Raw genomic sequence first — 5,782 nt, 5'->3', positions numbered from 1 at the left:
GAAGATAGAGCCCGATTCCAGGAGACTCCTGGCAGAACCGGGAAGGTTTGCAACCCTATCCAAAGCCCATGGGGAGAGCTTCTCTTTGACTTCAGTGGGCTTTGGATCAGACCCCATACTGGGCTTATATGGCTAATGTGGTACTAGAGATCAGCCTACCAAAATCGCATTCACAATAACTGAAAAACAAACAAACAAAAGGTCATTGCCCTACTCGTCTGCAGAAGTACCAGATTCTGAGCATTTTTCTTTTATGCACATTCTTAATCAAGGCTCCCAATTGGGCTCTTGAAATACCAATGTTCTAAATGTGCTTAAGGCTAAATAGGAAGTGTTGTAACCCAGGATAAATTGCAAACAGCTAGTTATGACCTTTAGGATGCTACATAATTTTTGCACAAACACAAGAAAGTCACATATGCATTTCAAAGTATTCATTTTTAAATATAATTGTAATAAGCATTATAGAACTGTTTTAAGGTGGAATTAAACTGAAGCCTCATCTATCCACTGAGTCATTCTGGGATTGATTTTATAGTATCTGGGGAATTAAATTTAGAGGGAGGCACAGGCTGAAATAACTGGGTGACCAGTGCAAGACAGCTCAGTATCTGAAAACATGCAGGTTGGCTACTAGCTATAGGCAGAACCCTTTCCAAAAAGTTACTGCCCTACGGCAAAATATTATTTTAGATCTACATGAATCCACAGGGAGCAATAGCTAGACATCACATCACTGGGCATTCCATGCATGTAAGGCAAGGGTGGGCAAACATTTTGGCCTGAGGGTCACATCTGGGAATAGAAATTGTATGGCGGGCCATGAATGCTCACAAAATTGGGGGTTGAGGTGAGGGCTCCAGGGTGGGGCCAGAAATGAGGAGTTCAGGGTGCAGGAGGGGGATCAGGGCTGGGGCAGAAGGTTGGGATGCAGGGGGTGGGGGTGAAGGCTCCAACTGGGGGTGCAGGATCTGGGGTGGGGCTGGGTATGAGGGGTTTGGGGTGCAGGAGGGTGCTCTGGGCTGGGATCGAGGGGTTCAGAGGGTAGGAGGGGGATCAGGGCTGGGGCAAGGGGTTGGTCTGCGGGGAGAGGCTAGGGGTGCAGGCTCCTAGCGGGGAGAGGCTAGGGGTGCAGGCTCCTATCTCAAGCGGCTCCCAGAAGCAGCAGCCATGTCCCCCTCCGGCTCCTATGCAGAGCCGCGGCCAGGTGGTTCTGCGCACTGCCCCGTCCGCAGGCGCCACCCCTGCAGCTCCCATTGGCCGCAGTTCCTGGCCAATGGGAGCTGCGGGGGTGGCGCTTGGGATGGGGGCAGCATGCAGAGTGGAGCCTCCTGGCTGCCCCTACACGTAGGAGCCGGAGCAGGGTCATGGTGGAGTGGGGCCATGCCGCTGCTTCTGGGAGCCACATGGAGCAGCCCCCAACCCTGCTCAAGCACCGGAGCAGGGCAAGCCCCAGACCCCATTCCGCAGCAGGAGCTCGAGGGCCAGCTTAAAATGGCTGGTGGGCTGGATCCAGCCTGCATGCCGTAGTTTGCCCACCCCAATTTAGGGAGATCAGCATATCAGAGTCCAAGGTCAGCCATCCAGATACAAGCTAGAAGAGCAGAATTTGGCCCATAGGATGGGTCGTGTATGGTCACACCTCCACTTCATGAAGGAGAGACACATTTTAAGAGCTGCACACAAGAAGCTATTTGCAGCACAGAGTAGTTGTAGGGGGACTATAAAATCGAGGAACTATGCTACATATTCTTGAGCGCCATTTCCTGGCTTCCTTTCTATTATGCATCTATCTACAAACATCTTTTTATGGAGCACTCCTGTGACACATCCCCAGAGAACCAGGAGGAAAAGGCAAGGGAGAGAGAGGGAGGGTAAGGTCAGCAAGATAAACACAGTTGTTTCTCATTAAGTCTGAGGAGAAGATAATATTTCCAGCAGTTCTTGTTGACAGGAAAACCTTACTAACTTAGGCCTGTATCAAGTGGGAATTCAGGATGGTGCGAACGGATGTACTGGAATTAGGTGTGCTGGGGGTGCTGCTGCACCCCATGGCTTGAAGTGGTTTCCATTATATACAACATTTACACATTTGGTTCAATGGCTCTCATTCCTGCTATGAAAATTGTTCCAGCACCTCTGTGTGCGAAATAAATGCATGCATGGGAAGCCTTTTGATTTACAAAATCTTTTATCGTTTTCCTCAAGCTTAATTTCCTTGGATCTTTAGCTAGGTTTTTGGTGTTCCAGAGCTTTACAAGTTTGATTGCCCAGATGCAAGAGCTCAGTTTCACTGGCATGATTTCATCATACTGCAGTCAAACAGCTCTCTCTGTGTGTTTTCATGGCATAATAACATGCTTCACTGGACTGGGATTTTCAAGTTCTAATGTTAGCTTGCCCATAGCCACCAAGAGAATACCATTACACCTGCAATTTGCTTTGTTTCTTCACCTTTGATAGTTGCACCTTTTGTAGGTTTCAACAAGATTAAAAAGATGTAACAATGGGAGTCTTTTCAGAATGGTAACAATTTCCCATTCCGTCTCAAAAATTCTGACTTTTAACAAGTTAGCCCTTATTTTTGAAACTAGGATGGAGCTTATTGAACTGTATGTTACCTAACAATTAAAGAGATAAAAGCAAACTGTGAGCCAGATTGTGTCTTTGAATAACCCCCCACCCCACCCCCCACACAGAAAATGGAGCAGGAAAGCTGGAGATTATTCCTGGGTAGGTTTCCTTAGATCATCTATTGACGGGCAGGGTTTGCTCCTCTGTGGAGCAAGCAGATGATTCCACTCACAGAAGCTATGGATGCCTTGAAAGATATGCACAATTTGGAGTATCTATCTGAGGCACAAGCACAAGGCTATCATGGCAGAGACCCTGTGCCTCTGCACCAGCCCAAGGCCCCTACTTCTTGTCCTCCCTCCAATTCCTTCACAATGCTGCTCCTCCACGGAGTACAGGGCCAAAGGACAACTACCAAAAGAGTGGCTGCTGCATGCCCTTCTGCAGGGGAAGGTGTGAACCTCCTTGATAGTGCTGACACCTGAGCTCCAAATCAGCCCCACCTCCAGTCCCTGTAATTGGATGCAACCTCTGCTGGAGAAGGGAGGAGATTATTTCAACCTGTTCTCTCCCTGAACAGTTTCCTTTGAAATAGATTTCCTCTGGCATCTTGGATTTGTGACATCAGCAAGGTGGTGACACAATTAAAGCCCTGTAGGATAAAAGCCCTTTATTCCCAAAGAGATTTGAAGCAGACTGTATTATCTCAGACCATTCTAAACATCGCTATTCTATGCACAGCAAAAAATCAGGCAAATAGAGGAGGTTACTGGTAGAGCTATGCAGAAAATAAATTTCTTCCCATAAGAAATTTTGACTTTTCTAACTTAGTTTCCGTTCTGACTCCAAACAGGAAGTAAAAACATTGAATAATTTCACGGAATAAAAATATTCTGGAAATTTTGAATCTGAAATGTTGAAACAAAATAACTGACATTTCCACTCGAAACTAAATGATTCAATTAGTTGACACAGCACCTTTCATTTTCAAGTATCAGGGGGTAGCCATGTTAGTCTGTAACTACAAAAACAACAAGGAGGCCGGTGGCACCTTAAAGACTAACAGATTTATTTGGGCATAAGCTTTCGTGGGTAAAAAACCAATCCATAAACTGAAACATTTCATCAAAACTGACTTTTTCCATGGAAAATGTCAACATAGATGAAACCACATTTTCTGCCAGGAAATTATTTAATGTGAAAAACTTCAACCAACTCTACTGACAATAGAGACCCCCCAGCAGCTGGTGTCTTCAAGAAAGACTGACTTCGAATTGAGGGCTCAAACATGAACAGCCAGTATTTTAATGCATAAGACATTGGACTTTCCCTGCTTCCCTTCAATGAGGGTTTTTGCAAGGGCCCAGCTTTCCCTCCTGATGTCCCAGATTTTCAGTGAGAATCTACTTTTGTGTTTCTGTCAATATTTCAAGTTTGAGTTGCTATCAAAGGAATTTGTAATGGTCCTTTAAACACTCTTTTGAAATAGTGAACTCTGTTTATTGTGGGCCTGAGTCAGTAACTCTTACTCATGGCGGATGAGGAGAGGATTTAAATTCACCCCTGGGCAGAGAGGCAGCAAAAAGCCTATGCACCACTAAGTCTCACATAAACCTGTTTAAGTCGTATAACCCTGATGCAGACCCTTTTGCACTGGGATGAATTACACCCATTGAGTAACACTTTGAAGCCAATGAAGTTATCCACGTGTGAGTGAGCGAGGCTGCAGAATCAGGCCCGATATTGTATTTTGAGCGGTACCAGTGCCAGCATTTATTTATTATCTATTTTGCAATTCTAAGATAGGGGTAGTTTTCTATCAACTGAATCAAAAAAGAACTAGATAAGTTCATGGAGGATAGGTCCATCAATGACTATTAGCCAGGATGGGCAGGGATGGTGTCCCTAGCCTCTGTTTGCCAGAAGCTGGGAATGGGTGACAGGCAATGGATCACTTGATGATTACTTGTTCTGTTCATTCCCTCTGGCGCACCTGGCAGTGGTTACTGTTGGAAGACAGGATATTGGGCTAGATGGACCTTTGGTCTGACCCAATATGGCCGTTCTTATGTTCTTTTGAATATACTGACAATATTAAGGTTTTAAGGATTTTTCTTTTCAGGTTCCTGAGTTAGTAATACCTTTATGTATTCTCTTTGACTCTCCTAGTGGGGATTCCCCAGGGATAGTCTTCTTTTGCAGTTGTGGCTCCAAGGAAGTGGAAATTCCTGGAGAAGGTCTGCCAACCAAAGCCTCTGATTGATTATTTTTTTAAAACAGGCTGAATTGGGTGGGGAAAAAGAGAACACCTCTTTTATGGGATTTATCCCCAAGGTTCCTCCCTTCACACCAGGTTATCTTCTTGGGTATGATTAGACCTACTAATAGTGAGAATCACTTTAATAATGCTCTATAACTTGATTTTTTTAAAAGGATGTAAAACTAGAGGAATGTCATAATGTTATCCCCTACATGTCAGAATGTCATAATTTTGAAGAATTGGTGGATTGTTTTAAAAAAAGATCAAATGTTAGAAATAACAAGCACCAACTAAAATGGAATTTGATAATCCTAAAATACCATGTAAAATCAGGGTGAGGTAATTTTTTTTTATTGGACCAGCTTCTGTTGGTAAAAGAGACAAGCTTTTGAGCCATACAGCTTTTTTCAGACTTGAAGAAGAGCTCTGTGTAGCCTGAAAGGTTATCTCACATGTTGGTCCAGTAAAAGAAATGACCTCAGCCACCTTGTCTCTCTCATATCCTGGGATCAACACAGCTACAACAACACTACAAATACATCATATGTCAGTAAGAATTGTTATTTTGCGACAGAAATGGGTATTTTTAAAAAAACAATCACATGCATTTAAGTAAAAAAAAAAAAAGTACTAAAAAGGCAAGCTGGGATAACTTTACCTGATTGATATAGTAGAACAACAGCTGGAAACTAAATTGAATCTATCTGTAGTAACAGAATCTGCATTTAATTTGTCAAGCTCTTCAGCCTCATGTGTAACTAAAGAAGCTGTGGAGAAAACATTTGTGATAGAAAGTTGTTGTACTCTCGTTGGAACTTTCCAGTTTGTGTGTGGGAGGGAAGAGAGGAACAAAATATGACCTCAACTAAACAAAAAAAAAGTCCTATTTCATGGGAAATGAATTGTGATGTTTCCAGGTATATGTAAATGGACACAAGAAAAATGACT

This window comes from Emys orbicularis, chromosome 2 (genome assembly GCF_028017835.1).
Source record: "Emys orbicularis isolate rEmyOrb1 chromosome 2, rEmyOrb1.hap1, whole genome shotgun sequence".
In the NCBI taxonomy this organism is placed as follows: domain Eukaryota; kingdom Metazoa; phylum Chordata; order Testudines; family Emydidae; genus Emys; species Emys orbicularis.
The sequence above is the reverse complement of the archived record's forward strand: the minus strand, read 5'-3'. Positions refer to the sequence as shown.